Source organism: Pteropus vampyrus, unplaced genomic scaffold, assembly GCF_000151845.1.
Source record: "Pteropus vampyrus isolate Shadow unplaced genomic scaffold, Pvam_2.0 Scaffold21, whole genome shotgun sequence".
In the NCBI taxonomy this organism is placed as follows: domain Eukaryota; kingdom Metazoa; phylum Chordata; class Mammalia; order Chiroptera; family Pteropodidae; genus Pteropus; species Pteropus vampyrus.
Genome location: NW_011888802.1, coordinates 12,378,487 through 12,389,397, shown reverse-complemented (window position 1 = coordinate 12,389,397; position 10,911 = coordinate 12,378,487). Strand labels below are relative to the sequence as shown.

General features: G+C 36.3%; 1 pseudogene; it reads right to left on the bottom strand.

The window, feature by feature from the left end:
• Window positions 1–2,519: 2,519 nt before the first annotated feature.
• On the bottom strand, window positions 2,520–2,638 carry LOC111736739 (annotated as a pseudogene).
• Between the last annotated feature and the right edge of the window lie 8,273 nt (window positions 2,639–10,911).

Below are 10,911 nucleotides of genomic sequence, written 5' to 3'. Positions count from 1 at the left end.
CGATAACTATTTTTCTGGTCAATTAAAAAAAAATTGTGCTTGTATCCAATAGACTTGCAGTTTGAATGAGAACAGAAAAAAACTATAAAATATTCATGGACACCAGTTCATTCATTTTGTACCACATTTTGAAAATCAGGGTAATAGACCCATATGGGACCAGAGGAAGTGTTATGGTTCTAAATGCAATCCTTGATATTCTTCACTAGACTAGTTCTCCTTTTAAATTATCCAAAAAACTACAATATGACAAATATTTACAAACAGATTAAAAACATTCAGCTAGTTTGAGATTTTGATAGAATGAATATAAGACATTTATTCAGAGTAGAATACTAGAAATCAATTCTAGTTTGAGTATTTCCCTTATAATCTTAACCTGAATATCAAATAACAGCTATGAATTTGCAACAATAATAATAGCGACTGTTGACTGAGAACCTATGTGATTTACTAACACATTTTCACATTTAATTCAAACCTCTCTTTAGATTGAATTTTAATAATAGGTATTATTATCCCATTTTATGGGTTCAATATCGAGGCTGAGAGAATTTTAAATAATTTGCCCAGGTCATGCAGCTTGTAATAATGAGCTCAGGACTCAAAATCAGGCCTTTCTAAGATTTATGCTCTTAGTACTATACTTTATTGCCTTCCTATATTATTATTTATATTAGTTTTAGTAATGACAATGTATTAGCAACTGTTGAATTCTTTAATACAGATTTATGGCAAATCTATAACCATCAGCAACAATAACAAAAAATCCTCATGTTCAAAAAGATTTTATATTAAGCTCAAGTTAAGAAAAGGAGCTTCCACTTATTGAGGAAATACTCAGAAGGAAACAGTAAAAAAACGTTTTTTAGCTTCTAAATTTGCCCTACACGTCTCATGAGAAAGATGTCAAGATTTTATGGATGCACTTTCATCGTATGCCTGCATTTTGTAACTGTCACCATCTCCTGAGTTTCAGAGTTGGCCTTTTGTCTCAGAATATTATTTCCTTTTCAATTTTCCTATTGAGGGTAAATATGATTCTAATATATTTCTGAGTATTCAGTGCCAACCTTTAAAAAAATCTATACACATATAATTAGATTTTTTTTTCAGGGGAGAAGGCCATTTATGTTATTCATCTTCCCCTGGAGTCTGAGCTAGAGTCCTTTAGTTTTTCTAGTTAGGATTCAAATCAGGCAGCTTCACCAGGGAATTTCCGGGCGACAGGCTCATTGGTGCTGGGCAATGCCTTTTGGTCAGACTTTGAGGGCAATGGGAAAAGAGGAGGATGGCAAAGACCACTAATACTCTTAAGCACGTTAGCATCTTCAGGATTCTGCTTTGTCTGTGGGCCCTGCCACTCTCCTTACATCATCACTCTGAAAGGTATCAAAAAAAAAAAAAGAAAGAAAGAAAGAAAGAAAGAAAGAAAGAAAGAAAGAGAGAGAGAGAGAGAGAGAGAGAGAGAAGCAATACAGCTCCCATAATCATGTACAAAAGGAAGTTGCTGACCACTTATTAAAATACATATTAAATAGGGGCAGTTATCATCCATTACTCATCAGTTCCAATAACAACAGCTTGTCTTTTAAAATCAGAGAAAAACCAATATATAGTTGTTAAGTGCTTTGTTTTTTTGTGTTACTGTGTGTGTTATTTTTTTAAGTAAGAAGTGCTGCAAGTTCACTGACTAGTTAAATAAAGTTATTCTGAACTGTTTCTTTTTTCTTCAGATTACAGTGAACTGCTCTATTTTGTGGATGATTTGCTATGATATTACTGCCACAGCTGTGTGTAAATACTGCTGGCAAATTGAGAATATAAACATTTTTCAAATAACTACATCTGGCTCATATCTCCATAAGGTCTTTATCTCAGGCTTTCAGACTTTAAAGTTTATTTCCTTTATTTACTAAGTTTTTGGGTTTTGTTGCTTTCTTTGCTTAAACCACATTTCTTTGTACCTTCATGCCACTGTCCCCATTTTAAAGAGGAAGAAAAATATAAAACACTAGCACTTCAAGGAGACAAAGAAAAACCTTATAACGTGTATTTGTAATATCTATGACACACAAGCTATGTCTATGTTATACACACTGCTCCAGAAAAGATAAAAGTGGTCTCTGAATAATTATCACCAACAATTTCCAAGAAAAAATATTATTTTGGCTCAGATAACTTTTATAATAGCAACAAAAATATTAACATAAAAGTTAAATCAATGTTTCCTAATTTGATTAAATTGGTATTAGAATACACATTTGACTATTTTGTTTTTGTTAGAAAATTAAATTTTGTTTCCATTTGTCTTATTTTAGAGAACTTTAGCAAACTATATCTAATTTAGTTATTAAAACAATTTTAATGCAATTTAAAACTCGTTAAAATACATTCTTGATTTTTTTTTCTTTTATTTCTTTTATTATTTTATTTTTTTTAGGTGAGGCAACCCTTGGTTGACCTCACAGATTGCAAGGACCTTATCAGCTTACAATCCTTTATTTTTTATTTTTTTATGCCTACAGTACCTAGTCTTCTTAGGTGGTCTCCCATCCAAGTACTAACCAGGCCCGAATCTGTTTAGCTTCTGAGATCAGATGGGGTCGGGCTTGTTCAGGGTGGCATGGCTGTAAACTTGATTTGCTTTTTTGTTGACATGACCTTAGACTACCTTGTGAAATATATCTCATATGTAGGAGGAGACTAATATTCTACTTTCTTTCCAAAAAATTTCAACTTAGTTTAGTGAATTAATAGGTAACGAACATTTTTTAAAGCGAAGGTTCCCTAGACATTTTTGATAGCGTATCCTTATAAATGAGGAAATCTGAGCATGTATCCCCAACCTATGCATGTTTATTTATAAAGTACACACATGTACTGCTTTATGTAATAAGTATCAGCAAGGTTTAGTTCCTTTCTTTCCTTTTAGGTTAAGACATATTGGTAGACATTATATTTTCCTTCCTGTACCTCAAAGATTATTTGGGGGTATATCCCTTTGGAGATAACTCATGCAAACGGTTGAGTTTCTACTTTCTAAGTGTTTTTTATTTTTCTTTATTTAACATATTTATACGTTACTGTTCAAGGATTCAGTTACCTATATAATTTTTTCACTATATATTTTTATGTTTATGTAGTTTTATTGCAATGTGAGTGCAAATGAGGACCACAACATTAAAGACTATAGTGTGATCCGGTCGGTCCTTTGATATGAAGCAAAGAGCAATGCAGTGTGTGTAATTGGAATGTCTCTTAATATGAGGTTGGCATTAGGGCAGAGGGAGGAGGAAGACATAAATATTGTCAGCTATCTGAAGGTCTATGAGAAAGGAGCCCCCCCTTGTTCTGTTTCCTTCTTAGAAACACCATTTGTAAGTCAGTGGAAGTTACTGAGGGGCAAAGTTTGCTTAATGAAAGACATTTTAATTTATGGATTTGTTGACAATACAGGTTGCCCTGCAGCAGACCATTGTCCTCTGATATAACGACTCCCCCATCTCTGAGACTATATAAGTAGGGGTTGGAGCTGTTGGAAATATGTAGATAGATTCCTGCATAGCAAGAAAGTTGGAGCAGACAATCTCTATGAGACTTTTAATTCTTAAGTGTGTGATTTTATAATAATTAAAGAACAATTATCTAGAAGGCCAGTCTCTTGGAATCTCTTTGCCACAGAGACATACTGATTGCTCTCCAAGTGTGAAGGTTATGTAGGAGGCAGAGGTTGAATGAAAGTTCCAGGTCCTGAACTACAAGAAGAAATCCAACTTCAACTGGGCAAGAAAGCAATTGGGAAAATCATTCATGAAGTGTTGTGTGAATTGAGTTTGGGAAGATTTTTCTTTCAGAGATCTTTGCAGAAGGAATAAAAATTATTCCTCTGGGAAGCTGTGAATTTAACTAAGTTAAGGGTAAGGTGGTCTTACGAAGTCCCAAGTCCCTTTTGTTTCTCTGGTTTTGTGGATTATTATAACCATCTGCTCTGGTTACTTAACTAAAAGTATGAGGAAAGGGGAGAGACAGAGAAAGAGAGGGAGAGGGAGAAGGGAGGGGGGAAGAGAGAGAGGAAAGGATGAAGGTTGGCGGGGAAGAGAGAGAGAGAGAGAGAGAGAAAGACAAAAGAAAAAGAAAAAGAAAAATTTCTAGTAAAATGTAGAAGAGAAAGTCAATGGGCAGGAGCAGACTAATAATGCATTTTCTTTCTTTTTAATAGTGAAATATTATGTTGTCTCATTTCTCATAGATCCAGAGCTAAGGCTATGTGTGGGTTTCTGGTCTCTGCAGTATGTTACAAAAACAAATACACTGAAAAATGAAGATAAGTTTCATCATGAGAGGCAGAGAACTTAGACCTTTCTTCCCTGGGTGATAAACAGGGCAGCAAACCCAGTGAATAGTTTCACTTATTGAGAGTTTCTGGGAGCAGAAATCAATGTTGTTGCTTACGGGGCAGGTGCAGTGCAAATAAAGCCCCTCAGTGCTGTCCCCGGGCTCAGAAAAGGCATGAGATCATACATTTCACACAGGCTGCTAGAAAGCTGCCAGCTCTGCCCATCTGGAGGCTGCTGTCATGAAAAACTCCCCAAACGAGTGAGTGTCCGGCTCTTCTGCCTCCCTCACTCAGCTCACAGCTTCCTTCTTCAGCATAGGCAGGAAAAAAGCAAATGTCCTCTTTTTCAGGGCTGCTGGCTGTTATAAGACTCAGATAAAGGGGCAAATGCCAGTTTTACCTATTGGACAGTCAGTGTTAACTGCATGATGCTATAATGATTTGTAATCAAAATTAGGGTAATTTCACTGACAAAATGAGAACCTATGTGTCTAATACGTGCCAACGATGAAGATAAACCCAATTAAGACTGCACTCAATAATTATTTAAATACCAAGAACAAGCCAAGTAATGATTTAAGTATTGGAATCTTCAAAATGTTGCCTGGAATATTTTATTAATCTTCTTTAATTTGCTATAAACCATAAATATTGTCTAAATTTGTGAATATAGTTTCCAATTGTATTTAAAATAAATCCCTTATGTTATGTGAATATAATTATATTAAGTTCATTGAGTTGATTTCAGAGTTTAAGAGGTTAAAATTATTCATGATTTAGAGTTTCAGTGTCCTTTCCTAGTACAATGAGAACAAAAATATAGACAATAATAGTCAATTCTATTGTCTGTCATTATCTGTAACTTTTACAATTATTAAAACTCTGGGTATAATTATGTGTTTTAAAGTCTAATTGAGTTTTATTTGTTTTATACTAATAACCGAAGAATTATAATGACTTAAGCAAGAACTGAGCTAAAGTTTACCTTTGTATAGCCTATAAAAAATATTTTTGGCAAACCAAATAAATCTTGCTAGGAGGCTCATGATTGGACAAATATAGTAAGATTTAGTCATGCAAACAAACTCATGAAAGACTGATGTATAGACCACAAGTGATGAGATTACAGCTTCAGATGTACCTTCAATCATACTTCTGAGTCATACTTGACTGTCTATCAGCCTTCTTGAAAAAGCTCATTGTCTCCTGATTCCTATGTGTTCACTCTCAAACAATAGGCATAGGTCCAATTTTGGGGGATACTTTATCTCATTTTAGATAGCGAATGATACAAATTAACAGTGATTGAAACATGAAGTATAAGCATTATCCATAAGATAAAACTATCAATAAATCACTTTAAGAAACAGATATAATTTTTATAACACAAAATTCACCTATTCTAAGTATATAATCAATAATTTTTGGTGAATTGGCATTGTGCCAACATTGCTACAATGCAGTTACAGAATATTTTCACTACTTCAAAAAGACCCCTTGGGACTTTGCAGTCCATCTCTACTCCTACCCCCAAATTCCAGGCAATCTGGAATCTATACTTTGTGTAGATGGATTTTTCCTTTTGGGGACATTTAATACAAATATAACTGCACAATATATGTGTAGCCGTTTGAATTTAGTTTCTTTCACTTAGTATGTTTCCGAGGTTTATAAATGTTGTATCATGTATCCTGTAAAATGTATTCTTTTTTTTTTTATTGCTGAGTGATATTTCATTATAAGGATATACCATATTTTTTAATCCATTCACCAATTTGTGGATTTATATTGTTTCCACATGTTGACTACTATGAATAATGCTGCTATAAACATTCATATATGAGTCTTTGTAGGGACATATATTTTTATTTCCCTTGGGAAGATACCTAGGAGTGGAATTGCTGGGTTACATGATAAATTTATGTGTAATTTTTTATAAAATTGTTGAACTATTTTTAACAAAAAGGGGCTGTAATAGCTTCCATTTCCATGAGTAACGTATGAACATTTTAATATCTCCTCTTCCTGACTGCCTGTTTGGTTACAGCCATTCTATCGCTAGTAGTCATTTGATGCTAATTATCTCACTTCACATGTGGGCTAATTGGGGCTCAGGGCCATCAGCACAATGCCCAGGGCCACATTATTGGCACATAGTAGAGTCTGTGCTCAATCCACACCATTGCATTTCTCAGCTGGAGGCACTGGCATAATCTCTCTAGGGAGATAGGAAACTAGGCATTGGGGGAAGACAGGGTAAGAATTATACATTGTATTTGGGTGTGTTTAAGAGACAGAATGAATAGTGAAGAGGTTCCCAAAGGAAAAGAGTGAGCAAAGAGATGAGGAGAGTGTCAGGGCTTGTCTCTTGAGGCAATTTCATTTCGCGGGTCCTAGCAGATTTCAATAAGTGGTAGTGAGAGAATCATGAGAGTCAATGCTATGGAAACAAAGAGAGATAAGCATTTCAAGGACAAGGACAATATCAAACATTGCAAACTAATTGCAGAAGATGAAGCTCAAAGAAGGCCACTGGATTTCAAAAATAACATTAGAAATCTCAGTCTCAGTAATGCGTTGGGGAAAAAACAAATCGTCAGGAGCTACTATAATTGGAAACAAGGATTACAAACTACTCTTTGGAGAAACCTGTAGAGAAGGCAAGATGTAGAAATGGTAGAGGAGTTAATAGACTCAAAGAAAGGCTGAATTCCCCTTTCCCATGAACTTCCTATAGCCCTGGAAATAAGGGAAACTTGTATTTATTTGTAGGCAAATTTGTGGTTTCAGTTTCTAGATCTATGGAACTGGGGCTTGTGTGTTATATTCATCACTACCTATTGCTGGTTGAATGAAACAATACAGAGGCTGACATAAGACTCATCCAGAGTAACCAGCCTACCTGCTGACAGTTTCTTCTCTCTCACATCAACACCTCCCAGGCCCCTCCCTCTTCTTCACCTATTAAGTGCCTGAAGCTAACTGATTCCAAGTCAGTGATATCTTGTGAAACTTCTCTTTCCCATTTGGGTGGTCGGTCCTGGTCTCCAAATTGCTCTCATTAAAACGGTCTGATTCCTGCCTTTGCTACTTCCCTAGCACACAAGTTTGCTCTTCCTCCTGGTCCCTGCCACCTCTCCAGGCTCACTGTCCCCCTCCCTGCCGACTTATTCTTTGCTCCTAACAAAAAATGTCTCTAAAAATTGACAAATGTCCCTAATAGGTGAGGATTATAGAATTGCCTCTGGTTGAGAACCACTGTTTTTTTAAAAATCATTATTATCAGGTAATGTGTTGGCATTACAAAACTCATTACATTGTAGTAACAAAACCTCTGTCTAGCACAGTACTTAGCTTATAGTAATTGCATAGAAATGATGAGTTCAAATATTCAGAGAAGTGAAGATCAAGAACTTTAGAATCAGGCTGGGCTTCATTCTCTTCTCTAGTACTTAGCAGCTGTGTGATGCTGGAAAATCAGTTGACCTCCTGAAGCCTCATATCATTCCTTTCTCATTATTGGGGATGCTTACAGCACCCGGCACAGAACACTGCTTTGTATACCTTTTTAAATGGGGCTAACATGATATGCGAAGGATGAATGCACACAAACTTTTCAGGATGCACAGAATTGTCAAGCAAACACGAATAGGAAAGGAGGAGAAGTGGACAGGAAGAAAACTGCCAGCAGATGGCCTCTTTCTGCTTTATCTTCTTTGCTCTGGCTTTTCTCCCATTATCTGATCCCTGTATTACTTTCAGCAACTTCAAGAGAAAGGAAATAGAAATCAGCAGCTGAGCTAGATGTAGAACAACCTGGATGATATAAAGAACCTTATATTCAAAGATAAGTGTATATATGTTTTACTTTCCCTACTAGATTACAACCTGCCTGAGGGGTGAAAGTATTGTGGCTTATTTAGTTTAAATCTCTCTGTTCCAGAACCATAGTTCTTGACGTAGATGATCAATAGATGAATAAATGAATCTCTTGTGTTGATAAATCTACCATTCACTGTTTAATGGAACTTTCCTTCCTGTGACAAGGTGTTGGTGATGATTTGTTACCCTCTTCTGCAACGTTGTGCTCACATTGGCAAGATGATTGGCTAGATAGAGTCAGAATTTGGGGCTCTAAGATGGCTAAATGGGTTTGACTACAGCAGACTTAGCTTTTGCTAGTTTCCTTTACTGGTATAAAAGAATCCTTCTGTTCATTAACATCACTGCTAACAAACCAAGTTAACTGGCTATCAGTGACCCAGAGTACAAATAAGAAAATTAAATGGAGATCCACCAGAAGGTGGAGGTGGGGAAGATGAAAGGAATCTATACTTTAAAGTAATTTTCTCAAAGCGTGGTCTTTAGACAACCTACCTGATAATCATCTGGGGTGTGGGTTGGGGTACGCTTTGTAAAAATAGTTTCCTGGGCCCCCAATCTAAGACTTATGGATTTAGAATACGTTGGTAAAAGACCTCCCTACATCACTCCTACTACTTCTCTTCCTCCTCCTTCTTCTCCTCCTCCTCTTCTTCTTCCTCTTTCTATTTAATACACACTAAAATTTGAGAACTGCTGCTCTGAAGAAGAGAGAATTTAAAGTATATTGTCAAGTTCTACCAAGAGCCTTATTCTACATGGTCTGTGACATTCGGCAGCATCACTGTTCTTGCAGAGTATTTTTTAAGATCTTAAGAGACATCATGACCACAGTGTTAGAAAAAGAGCTCTGGCTTGCAGTTAGAAGGCCCTAGAACTGGCTGTGCCTCAGGCCAATCAAATCTCTCACCTGCCTTAGGAGCTGTTGGCCTTCCTTTAAGGATCCAGATGTTCCCAATGGCCCCAGAATTCAAGGAGGCTGTGGTCTTCAAAGCCTCCTCTCCTGTTTTATAAACAAACAATAAGAATATCAAACATTTATATAGCAGTTTCTTGATGCCAGGTACGAGTCTAAGCACTCTACATACACTAATTTATTTAATCCCTCTCAACAACTCTGTGATGTAGACTAAGCTCATTGTTCAGATGGTAAAACTGAGGCGCGGGTCGATTAAGCAGTTGCTCAAGGTTAAACAGCTAAATAAGCAACCAAAAAGTTTATTTTACATCAAAGATAACTATTTTCGTATTCAAAAATTTTTTCTATATTTTATATTTATGTATTTGCTGTATCTCTATATTCAAAATAATAGAAAGGGCACTGAAGACTAGAAAGAGCACCTGGGGTCTAGCCTGAGCTACTATTACAGTTATGACTATGGCTGGTCACTTAATTCCCTGGCTTCCATGTCTTCTTTAGTAAAATGTCATTCGAGAACATTCTAGGGTCCCTCCTAAAACCTTCATGTGCTTTCATAACTAATCTTCTTCAGTGTGTTTGGTACATCCATTATGCTTAAAAAAAAAAAGGAAGTTCAGTATTCATCAAATAATGATTGTCATTACAGATTTGCTTCAAAATTACTTTACATTCCTGCTTTAAAATATCCATATAAATTAGTTTCTACTAGACAGAGAGAGAAATATTTTAAAGCTAGGCATTATATTTCTAAGAGTTTATTTAATTTAATAAAGTATTTAATTTTCTTTTTCTTTACGCACCTGGTGAAAAACGAGGGGTGTCTTGTCATGGACACCTCATCTACCAAAAAGAGGCTGCCAGACGCAGAGAATGGCCTGATGAATCCAGCTGCAGTTAGCTCTTCCTGTTTTAAAATGAGGTGAAAGCTTATACAACTGTTCATTTTGCTGTGAAAATTTTATGTTTTTATAGATGAGTTTTCCCAATGGGTGATAGAGAATCTTATAAGTAAGCACATCCCAAATGTTTCCTTTTCATAATTATCTAAAGCACAGCCGAGTCTTGAAAAGACAATTGTATAGCTTCTTGTGTTGCTTCATGGGCTTTAAGTGCCCACAAAGAGGATTCCTTATGCTTTAATTTCTCTTTATTTTTCTGACTGTAAAGACCCTTGGGGTAAATGCCAGCCCCACAATCCCGCCGTTATATGGTTACTGTCAGTCTGCTCCAGTGATGCTTCCTGTTCACTAGGCCTCCTTTCATCTGACCACAATGTCCTGGCTTTGCTGCAATTCTTAGTCAACGCCCATCTCTTCAATAGCCTGTGAATAGTATTAAATGGTGTTTATGCTAGCTATTGTTGCCTTTTGTGTGGTTTGTCTAATTCACAGAGAAAAGTCTGCTTTTGTGGTCGAAGACCAGCTACGTCATGGCACACCATGTGCCTTCTGATGGGACCCAGTCCTGCTGAGTGATAACATTGCAGGCCTGAGCTCCTTTGCAACACAATCCCGCATTCTTAGCACAGTCAATACGCTCACAGGCAGACTGGTTTACTCTTTTTATTAAGAGGTAGGGGAAGATAAAGCACAAACAAATACCAGATCTTTAAACAAAACAGAAAAGAAGGGTAAGTTCAACTGATTTGCAACTTAGTCAGCCAGGCAAGAAGTGAGAAGGCAAGTGAAAAGAAAATCACAGATTTATTTTATTAGCAACCAGACGTGCCAGGTGTACCCACCGTGGCAGCAAATACTTCACATTTCAG